General features: G+C 47.6%; 2 protein-coding genes across 4 annotated transcripts in view; both read left to right on the forward strand.

Moving 5' to 3' along the window:
* Window positions 1–1,157, forward strand: part of CGRRF1 (cell growth regulator with ring finger domain 1) — a 451,182-nt gene extending 450,025 nt beyond the window's left edge. The window contains exon 8 of the transcript XR_014563772.1: window positions 626–1,157. The gene's annotated coding sequence lies outside the window, so the exon portion shown is untranslated. The remainder of the gene's footprint in view (window positions 1–625) is intronic.
* FBXO34 (F-box protein 34) overlaps window positions 1–23,202 on the forward strand; it is a 56,129-nt gene that overhangs the window by 20,573 nt on the left and 12,354 nt on the right. For 2 of the 3 annotated variants that reach the window (XM_083733942.1, XM_083733943.1), the window contains exon 2: window positions 11,095–11,173. The gene's annotated coding sequence lies outside the window, so the exon portion shown is untranslated. Of the gene's footprint in view, window positions 1–11,094; window positions 11,174–16,570; window positions 16,821–23,202 lie in introns of those variants that run through there. The other variant, XM_083733944.1, reaches the window with a different exon arrangement.

Here is a 23,202-nt window from a genome sequence, read left to right on the forward strand (position 1 = left end):
ACACAGATCAGTACATAGATTTTTCACTAGAAGCTTTATTGCTCTTGGTCGTCGTCCCCCCCCCCCCCCCGTCTTTAGCCGGCAAATTAACTTAAAACCTGTGATGTGGCCTTAAAGCAAGGCTTTCCCATAATTTTCATAAGAACATAGGAAGTTGCCTTATGCTTAGCCAGACCCTTGTTCCATCTAGCTCAGGACTGTCTGCACCAGGCATGTCCAAAGTCCGTTTTGGGGGCCCGCTGCTCCAGAGAAGCGGACATGGAGCAATGGGATCCAAACTACAAGAAAGAAGATTCCACCTAAACATTAGGAAGAACTTCCTGACAGGAAGAGCTGTTTGACAGTGGAATTTGCTGCCAAGGAGTGTGGTGGAGTCTCCTTCTTTGGAGGTCTTTAAGCAGAGGCTTGACAACCATATGTCAGGAGTGCTCTGATGGTGTTTCCTGCTTGGCAGGGGGTTGGACTCGATGGCCCTTGTGGTCTCTTCCAACTCTATGATTCTATGATTTAATCTGGCCCCTGTGGCAGTATATGTCCTGGGGTAATTCAATCCTAAGAAAAGCTCTACACTGACTAGCTGCCAGGGTTTCAGATAGGGAACATTTTTAACCCTACCTGCTGTCAGCATCGCCCTTGAGCCAGTGCCACCAACTGGATTCACACACTTCAGCCCCGACTGGGCTAGGCGAGCTGGGTAGCACTTCCAGAGACCACCTTCTGCACAGGAACAGGTCAAAGTGCTGTGGACTCACAGCTTAGAGTTGTGAGCACCGGATTCACTCCAACAAGATGACAGTCGTCGCACAGCAGAGTATAGCAGAGTATAGCAGAGCATAAACGACTCAGAGAGCAGCTCTGTAGAATATCTTCTTTTATTCTATCTACAACTATAATACACAACTATGTACAGAGCTAAATGAGGTCTAAACGAAAATGCTGAACTGCACTGAGTGTCTGCAGCTGCTCTTAGCAGCAACCTTATCTATACACACAATCTCTCTCTAACACTCAGAGTCTCTCTCTCTCTCTCTCTCTCTCTCTGACACTTTGATGTGAGGCTGGAGCGGAATAAGTAGAGAGCAGAAACCGCCCCTCCTCTCTGGAGAATCAGCAGAGAACATCAGCAGATTCTTGGATATGGGAGGGGTGAAATCTCCTCAGGTGCTGGGGATTGAATCAGAACCTTCTGCACACAGATCAGCTGCTTCTATTGCCCCTTCTTCACTAATACTAATATGTATAGCATTGCCTTTAAGTAGGTGTTCTCCCTCTCTCTCTCTCTCTCTCTCTCTCACTCTCTCTCTCTCTCTCTCTCTCTCTCACACACACACACACACACACACACACACAACACACCTTTTGGTCTTTATTAGCATCTTGCATAAACTAAATTGGTTCCTTTCTGGAGCGTGTACACTATTACCTTTACATACATTTAATACTCCGCCTTTTTTGTTGTTTCTGGTGTCTTTTCTCACCTTTTCAATAAGGAGAAAGTGGTGAAGCATGACTTTTTATTACATCAAATAATACTGAACGTGCTGGCAATGGCAGCTCTCGATGCTCTAGGAACTTCTTCAGGCATGTCCAAGGAATTTCTTTCTTTTTTAAAAAAAAATCCAATGTATTGCTTAACTTAAAGTCCCAGTTAAAACATGGAGACAGTAATGGCTCGGTCCTTGTAGACAAAAGTGGTGATGGATAAAATCGACCTGTGCCAGTTTTCTTTACTTACCTGAGAGCAGGCAGTGTTTTTGCTTGCCTGAACTTTGATCTGATTTTACACTTTCTGCCAGGTTGGTTGTTCACAAACTCCACCACAAACCTAATCTGAAAAAAACCGAGGGGGTTAGTTTCTTTTGCAGAACAAACCTCTAACCTTTTTGGTGCTCGACATCTGATTGGTTCCTTGCTGCTTCTGTTCTTTAAGCCCAGGGGTGGGGATCCTGCGTCCCTCCAGCTGTTTGCTTGACTCCGAATCCCATCTGCCCCAGCCAGCATGACCAATGGTGAGGCATGATGGGAGTTGCAGTGCAACTGCGTCTGGAGGGTCTACATCCCTCCACTACTCTAGGTAAAACACTGAAGCCCGCTCTCTCTGGCTGATTATTATTAAACTTGGATGTTAGAGGCTATTATTTATTTATTATTAAATTTATAAAACGCCCTTCATCCAAAGATCTCAGGGCGGTTCACAAGATAAAAATACAGGATAAAAGCACAAAATAAATAGTTAAAACAGAAATAAGAAAACAGAAAAAAACACTTTCCCACAAGCACATTTCAAAAGCTGTAGAGGATATTAACTGGCCACTGGGAGCAGCCTTCCTGAGATCCAAAATGCCTAGAGAGCTTGGGATAGGAGACACTGCACAGTAGCCCTGTGGATCTGTGTGGGAGAAGAGGATTTGGGGTTGGGGAATGAAATCTGGAGTACGAGGAGTGGTAGAGAAGGAATCTTGCTCTCTGGCTCTTGTGTTTTATGTAAAGCAAAACACAGAAAAGGATGCCAAACCCAAATAGGCCTCCTCTCCAAAGCAGCAGCTTCCGAGCCAAGTATCTGCTGAGGTTAGATGGGCTTTTAACCGGGGAAACTTAGAGTCTTGATTAGGACTTCCCAGGCTTCCAAGATGTCCTTTCTTTGCTTGACATATTTATTACAGCGCTGTGGTTTTAATAAGATGCTGAACGCCAGCATCCCGAGGATTTTCGTACGCCGGGAATTTTCCTCCCTTGCACGTCCAGCTGTCCTTCCCTTGCGGAGCCGGTAGTGTGGGAAGCCATAATGCAGACCTGCAAGCTGCTGACCGTGTTTCGAGAGAGGCAACCAGGCCAATTTTATAATAAACGGCATGGGATTATCTGTCATTCTGTGCCTGCTGCAGAGCAATATTTAATTGCATTCTGCACGTCTAAGCAGACTTCAAAGGAAGGTTTCACTTTTTAAAAAACCATTCCACCACACCCACTGGTGCTGTAATAACTTGCACACAGCTCCCACTGAACTTGGCCTATTAAACTTGCTGGATTTGTTATCCCACCCCGGGGTTAGAATAAATAGGCCTCCCGTGCTTCTTAGATGCTCTCCATTTCATAATCCACTTCCTACAAAAGCATGATGCTTAATGCAGGGGTAGACCCGTTGACAAATCCCTTTTCCTTTCGGCAGCTGCTGGTGGGTAGGGAGGTAATTTTCAAATTTTACACAGAATCGCAACTTTTCCTGCTTTATTTGCCCAGTCTTATTTTCATTGTGTTAGTGGGTGTTTGAATAACGTCTGTGATGTGGAATTAGTGGAGGCAAACAAGGAAACTCAGATTACAGCAGGTAGAACATTAACAACTTGTGTTTTCCTTACCACTTAAAACTTCCTTGTTCCGAGGGAAGCTGTTCTGTGGCATTCATCCCCATAGATGCTTAATTCTCCAATAAGGAAGTGGATTTGGTGGACGCCAGCTGCTGGGAATTGGCAGGTGGGGAGAATACCATTGGTCTCAGCTCCTGCTTGTGGGCTTCCCATCACGGTGACTGCATTGAGGACAGGATGATGGACTAGATGAGTGTTTCGCCTGATCAGTGGTTTTGGTAGTGGTACAATGAGATTCATAGCTGTTTTAAGACCAACATGGATGCTATCTTGTTCCGCCTGTCTTTGTTTATTTTATTTTTTTAAATTGAGGCATGGGACATGTTATGTTTTGCAGCCCGCATAAAGGAAAAAATATCTGTTGCGCTCAGCTGGCTGTTTTAATCACTGTTTGCACAGTAATTTGAGCCTCCGAGAGGCTGGGAGCCAAATTTGCCGGTCTCTCCCTCTTTTATTCCGGCTGGGAATGCAGGTCACTGGGCAGCGGATGGAATTTTTTTCGGCTGGGTTTTTTTTTATTATTATTATTTTTGAGCCAGCACTTTTTGCTTTTCAGCGAAACAACAAAGGAACTCTCTCACCCGCTTAACAGGGTGGCTTTTCCCGTGGTCTTGCCAATAATGCCCCTTTGGGTCTCGTTCCAATTCCTAACAGACTGTGAGACTCTCCAGGCAAGGACCAAACGGTTCCTGGGATCTGTTGCTTCAGACTGCTTTTGCATGCTTGAATGTTGCCCCTGTGGGGGTGGGAGGAATTTTTAAACACATGGAAGACAAGTGTTGTTGGGGAGAAGAGCCTTCATTATACACCTTTAGGTGCCAGGCAATAAGTTCCCTTTTAACCAGGTCTTTGGTTGATTTGATTGACGTCCTGTGCCCTTTTAAAATGTGGTTTTTTTAGGGTGGGGTGGGGTTATTGGGTTGTAGTTTTTATTTTGATTATGTATTTTGTGGTTTTGTATTTTGATTTTATTCTGTGAACTTAACTGAGACCTGCAGGTATAGGGCGGCAAATAAAGTAAAATAAAATAAAACTTTCGCAACATCTGCTTTTTGAACCAAGTGGAATACAATCAAACCTCAGTTCTCGAACAGCTCTGTTTTGGAACGTTTCGACTCCTGAATGCCGAAAAACCAGAAGTAACTGCTCCAGTTTTTGAACGGTCTTCCAGAACGGATTACGTTCAACAACCGAGGTTTGACTGTAGTTAGTTATGCGATCTCCCCCCTCACCTGCAGTCTGAAGTGGTACAGTCCAGGAATGTTTCACCCTATGGTGAGCAGTCCCTCTGGCTCAGTATTGTCCACACAGACTGGCAGCAGCTCTGCAGTGTTTCAGGAAGGAGCCTTTTTCCAGGCCAGCTAGGGATTGAGCTGGGGACATTTTTCATACAAAGCAGGTGGTCGCCCACTGAGTGTGACTGTTCCAGTATATATCTACATCTTTCTCTCTATACGTATGTGTGTACCCCACCAAGCATGTCACATGGAATCCTGTAAAAACAGCATTAAGGAATAAACCATTTACCGTATTTTTCGCTGCATAAGACGCACTTTTTTCCTCCTAAAAAGTAAGGGGAAATGTGTGTGCATCTTATGGAGCGAATGGCGCTGCGCAGCATCCCTTCAGCGAAGCGGGAGGAGAAACGGAAGGGGCTCCATTTCTTCTCCCGCTTTGCTGGAGAGGTGCTGTGCAGAGAGGGCAACCTTAACCTCACTGGGTTGTTGTGTGATAGCCCTTGTTTAGCCCCCTGAGCAACTTAACAAACAGACAGGAGAACATTATTCTTGTTTTCCCTCTTCAGTCAGTCTTGGATTCCATCACTGCCCAAACCATGTGCCTCTATCTCTCCAAACGACCAGATGATCACATTTTTTTTTTCTGGGGCTTTCTGTGAAAGAATGAAATCCAAGCACTAATGCCTGTTAAAATGCTTCTACTGTTCACTTGCAAAATCAAGCTTTTGAAAAGAGGCTCTACAGAAATAAAAGATTCAGAATATTTTTTTCCCTTGTTTTCCTCCTCTAAAAACTGGCTGCATCTTGTGGTCAGGTGCGTCTTATAGAGCGAAAAATACGGTAAATACAGTGGTACCTCGGGTTGAGTACTTAATTCGTTCCAGAGGCCCGTTCTTAACCTGAAACTGTTCTTAACCTGAAGCACCACTTTAGCTAATGGGGCCTGCTGCTGCTGCTGCGCCGCCGCTGCACGATTTCTGTTCTCATCCTGAAGCAAAGTTCTTAACCTGAGGCACTATTTCTGGGTTAGCGGAGTCTGTAACCTGAAGCGTATGTAACCCGAGGTACCACTGTAGTCTTGAATCAAAAGCAGTACAGCTGTGAGTGGAACCAAATGGAAAAACCTGCCCAGCAGATCTTAAAAGCACAAATGCCAGTGTCAGCTGATAGTGTTCTGAGATGCCACTCGCTTCCCTGTGCTGGCACCCAAGTATTGCATGCATGCGCAGCCCGATGGAAGCACAGCACACTCATTCCCATTGCAGAAATGAACTTCCCTGGGATCTACGGATGAAGGGCACTGTGCAAAACAAACAAATAAATCCGTAGCCTTATGCTGGCCTTGGGCTGCTTAGCTGGTCCTTCCTGGGGTGAAGGTGAGCTGTTACATTCAGGTCCCTCTTGCAGGCTCCCCATGGGCACCATGTGGGGCTTTGTGAGAGCAGAGTGCTGGAGCAGAAGTGCCCTTATTAAGAATTATATGTGCTTTTCAACTAGAAGGATCCGAAACGATTTTTTCCTACAGGCATAAACGGCTCTGCAGAGGCCCACCGAGCCTCTGTGCCCTTCATACCAAAAACAAAACTGCCGTTAGATGATAAAAAGCCGTACGCCCAAGAGAAAATATGTGAGCTCTGTACAGCGCTGCTTTCCCATGGCAGAAAACACTAACCCCAGAAGCCTGGCGATTAATAGCACTGAGAGCGGCGTGGGCTTTTTCAGCGCAGTGGACTCAAAATCTTCAACAGGCAATGTGCAAAAAAGGGTGTTCTCCCTCTCAACCCCCTACATGCACACTTAATGAATTTTGGAAGCAAACCAGCCGCGATCTGAATAAAGAGCAACAAAGCAGCATGCTGGTTTTTTAGCTGGCCACAGTTACCTTTCACTTCTGGTTTGCTGCCATCTGCTCTCTCGCTGTGGAGTTAGCACTTTCCTGCTGCTGGTGGAGTGTAAAAATCCAAATTAGTTTCCTCGGGGAGATCTAGCAAGTAGTTCTGAGGCTCTTTGGAAGTGGGAGGTAGAGGTGGGGGGAATGACATTAGCGGTATAATGCAGGCAGGTCTAGTAATTTGCAGCCGGCTTCTTCTGCTGCTGTAGAAAGCGAATAACCTCATCTTGTTAGCTTTCAACTTCATAGAGGATTTCTATTTCCAGGATAAAGTGTGGGAAGGGAGAAACTGGTGCAAAATGAGAGCAATTTTGTCAGAGTAACTGAAGCTGGAATAGAAGGCCAGTAGTGGCGGGAAGTCAGCCTGTAAAACAGCTCAGAGCTTGTTCAGTAGCTGGCAAGGGGCTAGAAACAGTGGACTCTTCTCTTTCTAAAGGCATCTTCAGATACCCTGTTTCTGGAGCCCTTGCCCTGATTTGCTTACAAGCCCTAAACGGCCTCGGCCCTTATACCTGAAGGAGCATCTCCACCCCCATCGTTCAGCCCCATGAGGTCCAGTGCTGAGGGCCTTCTGGCGGTTCCCTCATTGCAAGAAGCAAAGCTACAGTAATGCTATTGCTAGTAACAACAACAACAACAATAACAAATCTCATTGTAAAAAAAGGCACCTAGACATTCAGTTGTGGTGACTGTAACCTAGGTTTAAGGTGCTATTTGATGATTAGCTTAAATATCTGAGTTTCTAACACTGCTTGGAGGGTCTCTCTTTCGCTCGCTCTCTCCCTCTTTCTCTTGTAGCCCTAAGTTTATTTAAAAGGCTTGCAGTCGAATCATGTGCGCATTTACCTTGAAGGAGGCCCCTCTGCGACACTTAGGAAGAGAAGCAGCTAATCAGCAGGGACAGACTTCTGATTCAAAGAAGTGCAGCTTTGGGTCTGCAGTAAGCAGTCTAGATTCAGTAAGGGTGGCATTTTCCCCTTTCCTGTTTTTGATGCTGTCCCCTTTTGCCAACCCTGGATTTCATCATTCCTCCCTAGATGAGCTTAAAAGTGAGGGAGGGAAGCATATTCCTGAGAATGTGAAACTCCAAACAAGGACCCCAGCTTCTTGAATGCGAAACAGTTTTTGTTTGGGTCGAGGAAGCGTCGTGTGGCGTTGCCTTTCTTACGGGCTCCTACATCTTGGTCTATTAATAAGCTGCAGGTCTATACTTAGCCGAGCAGCAAGGGGTGGGTGTACGGCTGCTTCTGCCTGGCAGGGCCTGGTGTTCCTGGCCTACTTCTGTTCAGCAGAGTGTGTTTGATAGTATCATGCCTGCAGCTTCACATCCTGCCGTTGTGGGGAGTGAATGGAAAGGTGCATCGCATGCTTTGCTGCACCCAGGGCGCTTGAGATATTAGATCGGATCGCGCTGTCCGTTGTTCTCCTGGTATCGTTCTGTACAAACGTCACACATCAGACGCTTCAGCTGCCCAGGCAAGTTCAGAATCCGGAATAAAGGCTTCCGCACAAAATGTGTAGACGTAACAGGATCGGGATGAGCTGTGCTCATGTAGAAGATGCAGGGCGGTTAGAATAAAGGGCTTCTTTGCACCGTGCGTGGCTAAACTGTGGAGTTCTCTCCCACAAGAGGCAGTGATGGCCACCAACTTTGGATGGCTTCGAAAGACAAATTCATGGAGGATAAAGCAGTTGTTGGGTAGGAAACACAATGGCCGTGCTCCTCCACACTGTTGCAGGCAGTAAATACCTCTCGAATGCCAGTCGCTGTGAGTAATCCCACGTGAGGAGGAGAGTGATCTGTTCTTGGGTCGTGCTTGTGGGTTTCCCATTGGGGCATCTGGTTGTCCACTATGAAAACAGGATGCTAGATGGGCCATTGGCCTGATCTAACAGAACTCAACTTTCGTCATTACTTTTAGAAAGATGTAAGTTTCTGGTCCTCAGCATGGCAGAAGTGGGAGGAGATCTATATTTGTCTGTCTGTCTATCTATCTATCTATCTATCTATCTATCTATCTATCTATCTATCATCTATCTATCATCTCTAGCATTTTGTTGCCTTCATCAGAGGAGCTCAAAAGTGGCACATCAGCCTCACAACAGCCATGTGCTTTAGGTCTGGTTGAGAGCCAGTGATTTGCCACAGGTCATCTAGCTAAACTAAGGAGGAACATCAGTCTGGGTTCAAGACCTTTGGCGATAAAGCCCAAGGGAAAGCTGTACTGCTGATACATTCTCTTCCAGTGCTTTGCATTTTTACATTTTTTGCCGAGGGTTTTTATTGGGCTCCATTGTATTTTAAGTTTCCTTTGGTTAAACGTCTTACGATGCATGTCGCTATTTAAATTTAAAATAAACACAGACTTTGTTTCATTGTTGAACTGACTCCTGACCATTGGGAAGGTCAGGACTTTAAATGATGAAATGAACAATGAATGTCAACCTTTTTGCTTATGGAGCTTCTGAATTAGCATAACAGGATCTTGTCCGAGAATGTTTTTATTCCAGGTTCTGAAATACCCTGATGGGAGGGACTTGGTGGTGAGAGCTTGTAGAGCCATGGGGCAGGAATGGGAATGGGGAGCATGCTGCTACTGTGGCTCCAGTCCTCACTATGGGACCGAGTCCAGAGGGTAGCAGTGGGAGAGTGATTTTTGGTCCCCTGGGGCCCCAGTGCTATTTAGTCATAGAACTGTAGAGTTAAAAAAGACCGCGAGGGTCACCCACTGCAATGCAGGAATCTTTTGCCCAACATGGGGTTTGAACCCACGACCCAGAGATTAAGAGTCTCACACACTACCAACTGAGATATCCCAACTTCACAAGGTAATATGTATATGAAGTTATTGGGAGAGGTCATAAGGATTTTGGGGACAAGGTGCTTTAGCTGCACTGATGACACCTGGCTGGATTTCTCCATAACATCTCAATTGGGAGAGGCTGTGTAAGCCCTGGGCTGGTACCCTTTGTGGCCTCCTACGTGGTCTACCAGTCACCACTGGCCAGGGTTCTTGAAAAATGGAAGTGCCCTGAACAGCCTCTGAAAGGGGCTGGTGATGTCAGAACCTGGACTCCCTCCAGGCAAATCACACACTCAAGGTTTTGGGGTGAGGTTGTCGGCATGCAGAGAGCTGGGAGGTCAGCTGGCTAGCCCTGGCTGGGCCGTCTCCTTACAGCTGTCCCGCTGCGAAGACCATCACCTCTGCTCCGACGTAAATCAGCGACCCGGGCTTCTGAGCCAGGGCACACTATCCGCAGATCGAACTGCGCACACAGAATAGGTGTGAGGCTTGTGGAAGCATACTACAACTACAGATTTATTAATCATAAATCAGGACAAAGAAACATGTTGTCTCTCTCCCTCGTTGTCTCAGAGAGAATGGGAAAAGCAAAAACTATACACAACTGAAGTTCCCAGCAAGCTGGTCTGGAATGTAAACAGACATGTGACACGCAACAGTTCCACACACCTGCTCCTTAAGGTGGAATGGAAATGTCAACAGAGCTTCTTTTGCTCTGTCCCAGCTCCTGCCAACGTAGCAGTTCGAAAGCATGCCAGTGCAAGTAGATAAATAGGTACTGCTGCGGCGGGAAGGTAAATGGCATTTCTGTGCATTCTGGTTTCCATCACGGTGTTCCATTGCAGCAGAAGCGGTTTAGTCCTGGCCAGATGACCCAGAAAGCTGTCTGTGGACAAACGCCGGCTCCCTCGGCCTGAAAGCGAGATGAGCGCCGCAACCCCATAGTCACCTTTGCCTGGACTTAACCATCCAGGTGTCCTTTACCATTACCTTTTTACTCAAGTTTTGTTCTTGATTTGCTGCTTGGTTTTTTTGTCTGGGGGAGACAATCTGTGTAAACAGCAAAGAGCCTACCTCCCCTTTGAAACTTGAGGAAGGGGAAGAAAACCTCACGTTTCCCTGAATCATCGGAAGGCTATTGTTCTAGGGCTGCCCCTGTAGGGTCGTGGAATAAGCTGGCAGGACTGGGAAGGGCTGCTGCTCCGTGGCTGAGTTTGCCATGCTTTGCATGTGGACTGTCCTGGGTACCATCTCAAGCATCTCCAGTCAGAAGGCTCTGTGAAGAGGTGTTTCTAGATGAACCGATCATGTGGGTTGCATGAATAATGCTGAATTAGCCGAAACAATGGCATTTGGGGCATTTCTGTTGTGTGCAGTGATTTTGCCCATACACTGGGTGTAGTATGATGATGATGATGAGGAGGAGGAGGAGTCCATCTGACTGGGTTGCCCCAGCCATACACTGCATATTTTTGCAGTGGTGTTTTGTGGCTGTCCTTGAGCTTTCTGTGTCGAGGGGAGCTATAAATATCCAGGAGACGAGAGGTTGTGGCTGCTCTTGCCTACCGTAGCTTTTGGAAATTCATTGCCCTCTCTTTCCACTTTGAGGTGTCATTCCCAACACCCACCAGAGGGAAGAGGCCTGTGATGTTCTGGGCGGCAGTGCTTTTAATACATCTGGTTGTTTGTGTCCTCTGGTAGTTTTTATGATGTGTCCTTTTTATAAAGATGGAATGTTTGCTGCCTGCTAATTGCTTGCTGCCCTCTAACCTCCCCTTCCTTTTCCTTTTCAGAAATGCCCTTCAAAGGATTGTGCCGAACACCGAGGGTGCTGTGATGTCTGAAACTGCGCAGAGGGGCTTCTCCCTGAAGGTACTGCTCTCAATTTGCCCCAGCGAGGTGCCTATGTGCAGCTCTACGTATTCGCTTTTGGCATTTTGGGGGGTGCTGTGCAGAAAATCTCTTCCTATTAATACAGTTTGGGTGCTGATTTTTTTTTAAAAAAACAGGTGGGGAAGGGATCTTTCATTGTAGCAAGAGACTGCTTGGGAGCTTCTTTCTGTTTTGCATTTTACACGTTCCAGTCAAGAGGTATACCCAGATCCAGTACTTTTTTATACTGATTGACAGATTGATTGATTGATTGATTGATTGATTGATTGAATTTATAAACCGGCCTATACCTGGAGGTCTTAGGGCGGTTCACAGTACAAAACCAACAACCCAATAACCTCCCCCTCAACCCCCCCCCCCCACATTTTAAAAGGGCATAGGATGTCAATAAAATCAGCTGAAGGCCTGGTTAAAAAGGAACATATTTGCCTGGCGCCTAAAGGTGTATAATGAAGGCGCCAGGCGAACTTCGCTTGGGAGACATTCCACAGACGGGGAGCCACTTCAGAGAAGGCACCTTGTCTACATCCTCGAGCCTTACCAACTAAAACTCATCTAACACAACAGGACAAGACTGTGCTCTGGACAAAAGGCCCTGTACAACTTGGAAAAGCTCTGCCAGATGACATAATGAGGATGCAATGGAGGCAGCAATGTATGCCTTTTTTGCTGCCTTCACTGCCACTAGGTAGGCTCGATAATGAGCCCTTACCAGTGTTTGCTTGCATTCATTCGGATCTCCTCCACTTGCGTTCAAGCCGTCTTCCAGCTTGTTTCCTCGCCCTAAGCTCTGGAGTATACCATGGGGCCAAACAGGCTCCCCGAAGTTGGAGAGGATGCTCAGGGGCGATCGTATTAATAGCCTGAGCTGTTTGGGTGTTCCAGAGGTCAGCCAGGGCTTCAACAGGGGCTCCAGTCATATCAGCCGGAACCGCTGCCCCCCCCCCCAGCCATTTGGAATCCCACTGGATCCATCAGCCTCTGAGGGCGGACCTTCCTAACAGGCCCCCTGCCTCTGCGGAGAGGAAAAGTTGCTGACAGCCTAAATCTCAACAGGAAGTGATCTGGCCATGACAAGGGACTGATGTCAATGTCCCCCACTTTCAAATTAACCTTCCCAGTTGAGAAAACAAGGTTCAGAGTGTGGCCTGCCAGTGACGTTTTGGGCCAGTGACATGTTGAGACAGCCCCATAGTTGTCATGGCGGCTATGAAGCCCAGAGCCACCCCAGAGCCAGCTGCCTTGGCATGGATGTTGAACTCTCCCAGAACCAGCAGTCTGGGAGTCCTCAACACCGCCCCCGAGACCAGCCTTGCCAGCTCAGGCAGGGAGACTGCTGGGCAGTGAGGTGGGTGGTAAACCATCATTTTTAATTTGTATACCGCCTTTCTATTTTACTCAAGGCGGTTTACAAGCTGAAGAAACAAAAAATGTACATCTTATAACAATCTAATGCAATACAAAAATGTGATAATAAAACATAACTTTAAAATAAGCAGCCTACATCAAAAAAGTAACATTCAACAATCAATTAGAATAGTATAAAATAATAATATCAACATATAAAAAGTTAAACAGAAATCCACTCAACAGTTACAATAATATCTAAACTATAATCAATAAAACAATGGCAAGCCACAGTACAGTGGTGCCCCGCAAGACGAATGCCTCGCAAGACGAAAAACCCGCTAGACGAAAGGGTTTTCCGTTTTTCGGTGCGCTTCGCAAGACGAAATTCCCTATGGGCTTGCTTCGCAAGACGAAAATGTCTTGCGATTTTTTCCGCTCCCCCCCCCCTTTTTCTAAGCCGCTAATAGCGCTAAGCCGCTAATAGGGTTGCTTCGCAAGATGAAAAAACCGCTAGAGGAAGAGACTCGCGGAACGGATTATTTTCGTCTTGCGAGGCACCACTGTACATAAAACAACACACTACACATTGAGAAGCACAGGGTAGAGCAAGGCAGGTGGAAGGAGGCCTTGCCTGATGGAGTCTCTCCCGTCACAGTTCTTCCTCCAGGAACAGCTCCCTTATGAGGACAATCAGAATCCCTAATCTGTCCCGATTGTCCAGTGCCAGGAACACACAGATTCCCCCCCAACTGGACAGAGAGCCTGGAGATAGAGAGAGAATCTCTATAGACCACAGCAACTCCTCCTCCCCAACCCTCGAGTCTGGCCTGATGCTGCAATGAGTACCCAGGAGGGCACAGCTGGGTGAGACCAACTCCACCCTGCTCACCCACCCAGGTTTCAGTGAGACATGCCAGACCAGCCTCTTCACCCATAATCAGATCATGGATGAGGGAGATGGTTTCCTGGGCTGACCTGGCATTCAACAGCAGCAGTCGCAGACCCGAGGGCTGGCTGATATGACAACCACAATTCCCCAGGTCGGGGGAGGGACTGGCACACGGCACAGTCACTAACTGCCTGTGCTGTGTGCCCCTTACCTGGTCTGCCCCTCCTCCCACACCATACCTCCCCCTACCCAGAACCACTGAAATTGGGCCTCCCCCTGCTCTCCACTGCTCCTCTCCTTCCAGGAATATCCCACAAAATGCTCTAAAAACCCACTTAAAAACAGATAAAACACTAAAAAAAAACCAATTTAAAATGATATAAAAATCAAGTTAAAAGCATTTAAAAAGAAAATAATAATAATAATAATAATAATAATAATAATAATAATAATAATAATAATAATTATTATTATTATTATTATTATTATTATTAGTACCCCACCCATCTGGCTGGGTTTCCCCAGCCACTCTGGGCGGCTTCCAACAAAGATGAAAGATACACTAAAATGTCACATATTAAAAACTTCCCTGAACAGGGCTGCCTTCAGGTGTCTTCTGAATGTCAGGTAGATGTTTATCGCTTTGACATCTGATGGGAGGGCGTTCCACAGGGCGGGCGCCACTACCGAGAAGGCTCTCTGCCTGGTTCCCTGTAACGTGGCCTCTCGCAGCAGCAGCAGCAGCAGTGCTTATGAAAGAGCAGGGCCCTCAGGTTCTCATTTATTTATGACTTTTTTCTTCCAAGGAGCTGTCCAAGGTGATGTATGTGGTTCTCCTCTCTTTCATCCTTACAACAACCCTGTGAGGTAGGTTAGACTAAGAGATGGTGACTGGCCCCCAAGGTCACCCAGTGAGCTCCATGGCTAAGTGCAGATTCGAAACCCTTCTCTCCCAGGTCCGTGATCCAACACTCTGAACCATTACGCCACACTGGCTTTCATGCAGAAGGTAGCTGGACACAAGCAAATATTACAAGTTCAAAAAGGCAAATACTTTCTAGAACGGAACAGTAAGATGCATGTCCCCAGTTTTAATTCAGGAGAAAATTGGACCTTGGCTGTCTGAAATCTGGGGAAACTGCTGCTGTTGCTGCTGCTGTTGCTGTTGTTGTTGCTGCTGCTACTGCTTAGTCGTTTATTCGTGTCTGACTCTTTGTGACCCCCTGGACCAGAGCACGCCAGGCACTCCTGTCTTCCACTGCCTCCTGCAGTTTGGTCAAACTGTACTCAGTTCAGTTGGGGAAACTGTACTCAGTGCTTATTGTCTGCATGGGATCTTAATTAGCAGAACTTGGGAGAAGCTGATCTCCAAGAGACAAAGAAATCGCTGGTGAAGCTCACACCCTCCCTCCTAAGTGTTGCACATCTACTATCACTGCTGCTCCGTGAGCAAAAAGAGACAGTCTTCAAGCCACCCATTCAAGCTGCTTCATTTGGAGAGGTCAGATGAGAAGCTTATTGTGCAAGGTGCTGAATCTGCCTTACGTTGGCAGGATGAGTCCTGGGTAGATCTGAGAGCTGGCTGGCTGAGCTTTGTAGTTTGCAATCAGCTCAGACTTCTGTTAACCACTTCTGTAGTTGCCTGAGGTGAGCAAGACTCTCCTCCAGGTGACCAGATGGAGCTTTGTAAAACTGGAAGTGCATTGGGGTTTGTGGTGTTGGTGTCATGTTGTTGTTGGACCTTTGATGTGCTACAAAGTTCTGTTGGCAGCTGGGCAAGTAAGTTTTGTGGATCTGTTTGCAAGGCTAGCTCAGTTTCTTAAGTTGTGTGATGTCTTGGCTCAGCCCTACTCAGATCCGTGACTCAGAAGTCGTGCCCTAAAATCCCAGGTGTCTAAGAGATGTCTACAGTTCCTCAGTCATGAGGAGAAGGAGTACTTGGTTCATACAGCATTGTAGATCTTGTTTCCAGAGTTTTTGGGGTACAGTTCCCATCATCCCATACCACCTGTCCTGCTAGCTAGAGATAATAAAAGTTGTAGTCCAAAAGCAGCTGGAGACCCAATTTTGGGAAACCCTGGTCTAGATTCCAGCTCTGTGATTCTGTGAGCTGTTCCCAAAAGCAAGTGAGAGAAAGTATCTGGAAAGTAAGGTAAGGGTAAAGGATCCCTGGACAGTTAGGTCCAGTCAAAGGCAACTATGGGGTTGCGGCGCTCACCTCGCTTCAGGTCCAGGGAGCTGGCGTTTGTCCACAGATAGCTTTCCAGGTCATGTGGCCAGCAGGACTAAACTGCTTTTGGCGCAACGGAACACTGTGATGGAAGCCAGACCGCACGGAAACGCCGTTTACCTTCCCACCGCAGCGGTACCTATTTATCTACTTGCACTAGTGTGCTTTCAAACTGCTAGGTTGGCAGGAGCTGGGACAGAGCAACGGGATCTCACCTTGTCGCGGGGATGCAAACCGCTGACCTTTCCGATCTGCAGTCCCGAGAGGCTCAGTGGTTTAGACCACAGCACCACCCGCGTCCCTAAATCTGGAAAGTAAACCTGGATTTAAATGGCAGGTAGACCTTGGGTCAACCAATATTCTGGCCCCTCATCTTGGATCCATAAAGCTTTTGATGTTCTCGTCTTCTTGTCTACATGAAGGACACCAGCAATTTTTGTTTGCAGCTGTGCAGAATTACATAGTGCTCTCTCTTTCCCTGACTCTCCCTCTGACATCTCATGTCTTTCTCACCCATCTTCACTCACACATACACACATAGAGTCTGGAGGGTCTATAAAAGTAGACAGGACCCTACAAGTTCCCCAGTTGGGCTTTACCTGGAGATGCTGATGTTTGAACCTGCGGCCTTCTGTGTGCAAAGCTTGGGCGTGCTCTGCCAGGGAGCGACGGTCCCTTTCTGCACAGGAGGCATTTTAATTCCCCATCCTGCCACCGTGCAACAGGCTGCTTTCTGTCTGGACAGGCCTTGCCCAAGAAAAGGCCTGCAGTTGGGTGTAAGGAGGGGGCTCTGGACCCGTCTGTTCCTCGCTCAGGCAGGAGCCGGCTCTGCTGCCTGAAGCTGCCGTGGTTCCAGAACACGGGGTTCTCCGCACCCCCCATCATTCCCATGGCAACAGGCTGATGTCACATCTGGTGAAGGACGTGGTTTCAATGGCTGGATGACGCAGGGCTTGCACGTGGCTCAGGTGGAGGAGCAGATGGACTTTTTGCCGGGCTGAGAGTCCCCTGAGAAGGGCGGGAGGCAAGCAGGGCCGTTTCCTGCACTGAGGACTGAAATTGGGCTTGCTAAGAGGAAAAGGTGAATGTGTGAATCGGCTGCGTTTGCTTTCCTGCCTGTTGCTGACCGACCTGGTAGAGAGGATGGCATGGTGCAGGTAAAACCTTTGAAAACAAGTCTTTATTCAGTGCTGGGCACGGGTGGAGAGGAGAGGACCTTTTCTTTGTCATCTCCCAAGTTTCTGTTTGCTTCGGGACTTTCCAATGTCGTCTTGTTTTAATTCTGTTCCAGTTGCCTCATTTGTTCTCTGAGCCACTCTCTTCCCCGCCCTGCCTCCTCCATTCTCTCCCCCCTCTCCTTTTATACTTACTAGGAAAGGGAACCTCTCCCCTGCCCTCTTTGCAACGATGGTCACATTTTCCTATATCCTATGAGCAGATTCCAAGATTGCAGAGTGGGGTCCCCACCCATTTGATTTGGCGGCAACCTTTCGCTCCCATGAAAGCAGGGGCCGATTGTTCCGATTCCCTGTGTATATGTGCTTTGGCAAGGCTTGAAGGCACTTCCAATCACGGCTGCCCATTGTTGGCTTGCAGAAGTGGCTGCAAATGAAAAGGGCAGCCCCAGGGCAGTAAAGATTATGGGATTGTTCTCCTCCCCGGCCCGCCTGCCTCCCTTGCCCTACTACTGCTTGTTTCCATGACATACAACTTTCCCTTCAGCACTTCCCTGCTGGGACTTCAGTCCAAAGACCACTGCTTGGTGGGCAGGAATCTTTGCATCTCTCTGCCCCCCCCCACCCAAAAATATTTTTTTAGTTTGCTCTCTTTCTTTTGTGACCACGTTGGGGATTTCACAGGTGCTGCCCTTGGCCTCATTCCTACGTTTTGGAAGTTTTTTTATGCCAAGACTGCTTCTTGGTTTAAAAATAACAGCAGATATCAAGGTATTGAAATAGCACACAGCTGGGTCCCATTTTCACACGGCGCATCGTTGAAACAAGGGGACTCGCTCCCACGGGAGGTAGTGATAACAGCCATCAACTTGGATGGCTTTAAAGAGGGATTGGACAAATTGTTGTTGTTGTTTAGTTGTTTAGTTGTGTCCGACTCTTCGTAACCCCATGGACCACAGCACGCCAGGCAAATTAACGGAGGATAAATCGGTAGAGCATAAGATTCTTAGTCTCAGGGTTGTGGGTACAAGTCCCATGTTGGGCCAAAGGTTCCTTCACTTCAGGAGGTTGGACTAGATGATCCTCGTGGGCCCTTCCAACTCTACCGTTCTATAATTTCTATGATTCTAAGGGCTACTAGATCCCATGGCTATGCACTATCAGAGGCAGTAAATGCCTCCGAATACCGGTTGCTTGAAACAGCAGAATGGGAGATGTTCTGTTGTGCTCAGGTCCTGTTTGTGGGACAGGCCACTGTGAGAACAGATTGCTGAAATAGACAGGCCTTTGGCCTGATCCTGCAAAGTGCTTATTCACTGGAGTCGCTGAACTCAGACCAGAATACTGGTCTGAGTTTAGAGCAGGGGTCAGCATCCTTTTTCAGCAGGGGGCCGGTCCTCTGTCCCTCACAGCATGTGGTGGGCCATACTATTTTTTGGGGGGGGGGAATGAACGAATTCCTAGACCCCATAAATAACCCAGAGATGCATTTTAAATAAAAAGACACATTCTACTCATGGAAAAACACACTGATTCCCGGACCGTCTGCAGGCTGGATTGAGAATGCGATTGGGCCGCATCTGGCCCCCGGACCTTAGGTTGCCTACCCCGGTTTAGAGCATGCACTCTACCAGTGAGTATGTGGCCCTTAAGAGCTTGCTAAGGAGCTCCAGAGCTGAATGGGCAGCTGAACAATATCCCTGGCATTTGGGCTTCCCTTTTTCGTGATGCAAAACCTCTTATTTTAGAGCAAAGTCTAACCAGTCCTAGCTGGATTGAGCAGTCTGCTTCTTTTCTGGGATTCCTTTGAGTGAAATGTACTTCATTTAAAAAGGAAAACAAAAGGAGAAGCTGAGTCATGATTTGTGAGCATGGTGTTACATGATGAGTGATCTTTGCAGTCTTGTCAACAAAAACTATGTAATTACTAAGAAAAAGGGTTCCAGGTTCAGCAGTAGATCACCTGTGAGATTGCAAAGAGTTTGCAGGATGTTTACCTCGAGGTTTGTGTGTTATTCCTCCTTTCTTCCTTGTTCCTGGTCTGGTGCCATGAACTGATATTCTAGTGGTTTGATTCTCTGCGTTTTGGGACGGGACGGCGTGTTCTAAGGAATCTTTTAAACCCCAGACTTTAAAGGCAGTTATTTCCAGACTTAACAAGAGGCTTTCATACTCTGAAATGCAGTTTGTGCTGTACTCTTGTGTGTATGTATATGTGAGATTACTTCATTTCAGTGGGTTGGTCTAGATGACTCTTGGAAGTCCCTACTCCTGTCCCTTGCTAATTCTGTGCCTCTGTGGCTAAACGTATTCTGGGGCAGAGTAAAGTCCACTTTGCTCCTTTCCCAGGTCCTGCAGATGCTGTACTGCCTAGAGCTAAGCCATGGCTTGACATAGCACTGTGTCCAAAGCTGGGACCGTGGTCCGTCTCCAGCTACAGCTCGTGGTTTGTTTGGACTGGAGCAGGAGAAACCACAGCCCTGGGTTTTTACGCAATGCTAAGCCAAACCATGGCTTAGCTGAGGATAGCCGAACAGCAGCAGAATCGAGAGAGGGTCAAAGCAGCCAGGATTTTTCCTTTGAGTGCTAACCTGCTCACTCATTCACACTTAGCCATGTGCTTCCATGTGAAGCAGGTCATTGTATGAAACTGATTTAGTGATTTTTACCGTGTTTTAAGAACCTTGCTTATACACCCCTTTTGAACACGGGGAAGAAGTTTTAAATTGGTGTCCAGTCTGGTGTTGGACTACAACTCCCATCAGCCCCAGTGAGTGTGGTCAATAATCAGGGATGATGGCAGTTGTAGTCTGACAGCACATTGGCTACTGCACTATACTAGAGCGAGTCTGTGTCTACACCCACAAACACACACTGAATCTTTCCTGGGATCCACAACTGGTTCTTGGTTTCTCTGCAGTTAAAAAAAAACCCAAAACAGTTCTTTAAAAAGTGGAGTGCATATGTCTTTTAAAGACAACAATCCTGAACGGGGCAATTTTTTGTAGCCATTAGTTTCCCCCCCTCTCTCTTAGTCCCCCCACCTCTCTCTCTCACTGTGCGTGTGTGTGTGTGTGTGTTTGCAGCGCAACTCCTCTCACAGCCATGGGCTTTTTGCTGGTGGTCCAGCACATCATTTCATTCCTCTGTGGACTTTCCCCCCCTCCATTCTTCAGGGTGTGAGGCTCTTCCAGCGACTTTCCAGATACTTGTCAGTGTGAGCTGGGAGGGTGTGTGTTTTAGTAGCGGTGATGAAAACAGCAACCCCCAGCTGGAAAACTGTCAGCTCTCCAGTATCGGTGCTGTAAAACAATGCTGGGATCACCCAGAATGGAAAAAGCAAGCAGCTTGGATTTCTACACACACACACACACACACACACACACACACTCCTTGGAAGAAGTGATTTGCACAAAGTCTTGCAGAATGTTTATTAGGGGCAGTGAAGACACTTGGAGGTTTCTCTGTGCCTCCTCTTCTCTCTCTAGCTGGGAATCATAGCTGTCCCATACAGGATCAGACCCGCAGCCTTGATATTAGTAGCACCATGCTCCAACCAACTGAGCTATCCGGAATCTCCCAGAGCTGTGGGGAACATGCAACCCTCCGGATGCTGTCAGACTCCCATTACCTCAGCCAGTATGGCCAGTGGCCCTGGGGATGATGGGAGTTGTAGTCCAACAACCTCTGGAGGATCTGTGGTTCCCCATGCCTGGTGCACGACAAAAGGAAGAGGCTGCGTGTGTACAACATATGCACACAACACTCAAATGGAAGTGGCCCCCTTGCTGCAATGAGTGAGTGTGAGAGAAGGATACAACAGTGATTCATTGCTTTCTCCTTTTTAGAGGTGGGGGTTAAACTAGGGTTACCAGACGTCCCCGGTTCCTGGGGACAGTCCCTGGATTTGCAAATCTGTCCCTGGACAAATTCCGTCTCCAGAATGCCCCTAGATTTGCAAATCTGTCCTGGGAAACGTGGCAGCGGCAGCCTCAGCAGCCCGGAGCCAGCCTGGTAGCGCAGTTGGCTCTGGCTGGTTTCAGGAGCTGCTTGCTGCCGTGGCGGCCGACATTTTTCCACGCCGGAAGTCCCCATATGATGTGTTGCACACAAGACACATCATATGGGGACTTCCAGGAGGCAAACTGGCAGGCGCCACGGCAGCGAGCAGCAAGCAGCTCCTGAAGCCAGCCAGAGCCAAATGCACTACCATGCTGGCTCCGTGCTGCTGACTGCCGCTGCCACTGCTGAAGGGGAACTGGGGGCGTCTGGTGGTACAGATCTCTTGCCCCCTTCCCCCTTTGTTTTGACTGATCGGGAGAGGCTCAGGAGTTGTGGGCAGGCTGCCGTTGCCCAGTTTGTTAAAAACCTCTGCACATTTATATTTCGCAGGGTGCAAAAGAAGGGCTTTGCCCCTTTATACAATATGCATGTGTGCTTGGGCCCAGGGTCTTTTTTCCATGCAGGGAATCATCCTGGAGAAGAGTGACTAGTGGGGTGCCACAGGGTTCTGTCTTGGGCCTGGTCTTATTCAACATCTTTATCAACGACTTGGATGATGGACTCGAACAGCTCTTACTGTCAGGAAGTTCTTCCTAATGGCTCAAGGGCATCCTGATCAAATTTGCAGATGACACCAAACTGGGAGGGGTGGCTAACACCCCAGAGGACAGGATCACACTTCAAAACGACCTTGACAGATTAGAGAACTGGGCCAAAACAAACAAGATGAATTTTAACAGGGAGAAATGTAAAGTATTGCACTTGGGCAAAAAAATATGAGAGGCACAAATACAAGATGGGAGACACCTGGATTGAGAGCAGTACATGTGAAAAGGATCTAGGAGTCTTGGTTGACCACAAACTTGACATGAGCCAACAGTGTGACGCGGCAGCTAAAAAAGCCAATGCAATTCTGGGCTGCATCAATAGGAGTATAGCATCTAGATCAAGGGAAGTAATAGTGCCACTGTATTCTGCTCTGGTCAGACGTCACCTGGAGTACTGTGTCCAGTTCTGGGCACCACAGTTCAAGAAGGACACTGACAAACTGGAACATGTCCAGAGGAGGGCAACCAAAATGGTCAAAGGCCTGGAAACGATGCCTTATGAGGAACGGCTAAGGGAGCTGGGCATGTTTAGCCTGGAGAAGAGGAGGTTAAGGGGTGATATGATAGCCATGTTCAACTATATAAAAGGATGTCACATAGAGGAGGGAGAAAGGTTGTTTTCTGCTGCTCCAGAGAAGCGGACACGGAGCAATGGTTCCAAACTACAAGAAAGAAGATTCCACCTAAACATTAGGAAGAACTTCCTGACAGTAAGAGCTGTTTGACAGTGGAATTTGCTGCCAAGGAGTGTGGTGGAGTCTCCTTCTTTGGAGGTCTTTAAGCAGAGGCTTGACAACCATATGTCAGGAGTGCTCTGATGGTGTTTCCTGCTTGGCAGGGGGTTGGACTCGATGGCCGTTGTGGTCTCTTCCAACTCTATGATTCTATGATTCTATCTTTTGCCTCACCATCCCCACTACTGACTCCCTGTTGCTACTCAGCTTCAAAAAAAGGGGGGGAGGGGTCCCTGGATTCATAGGAAAAAATCTGGTAACCATAGGTTAAACATTCACAAACAGTCACTCTTGATGTACTTCTGAAACAACCGCAGGTAGCCGAGAGTGTAACTTGCCCAAATTCTCCCTGTCGTTACCTGAAAGTTTGGTGGACGCAGAGTCTGGGGTTGGTGATGGGCATGGGCTGCGTGCTTCCTGGTCCTATTTTCCAGCTCTTTTGTATGCTCTTCCAGACATCAGGGGGAAACCAAGATCCCCCTGAACCTGCTAAGTTTCACGGCGGGGCATAGGAAACACCTGGTGACGAGGCAGAGTAACAGATGAGAGATTCTTACTTGTCCTTTGGCTTCCCTGAATTGTGAGTGCACTGTTCACAAGGATCTGTTTCAAACGCAACCTTGGAGCATCGGTTTGCACTGTCCACCTGCAAGCCATCCCGTGTAATGTAATTTACGTGGCAGTGTGTGGATGTGCAAACCAGCCATAAGGTTCTCAGAATTCATACAAGTGTCCGAGGCCATAGGAAGATGGCAAGCTGCCTCACATTGAGTCTAGCCATTGGTCCATCTAGCTCAGTATTGTCCACACGGACTGGCAGCAGTTCTTGTAAGGTTTCAGGCAGGGAATCTTTTCCAGCCCTACCCAGTTATGCTGGAGACTGAATCCTGCATGCCTCTGAGCTGCTTTTGACCTTCCTCACAGTGTTTCCTGGGCATATGCTGCCTCCCAAATGTATGAATGGTTCCCAGTTCCTTTTTCAGCTCTTAAATCTTCCTCCCTTCTTGCTGCATCAACAGC

The sequence above is a fragment of the Podarcis gaigeae genome (assembly GCF_964106915.1).
Source record: "Podarcis gaigeae genome assembly, chromosome: 1".
Taxonomy (NCBI): domain Eukaryota; kingdom Metazoa; phylum Chordata; class Lepidosauria; order Squamata; family Lacertidae; genus Podarcis; species Podarcis gaigeae.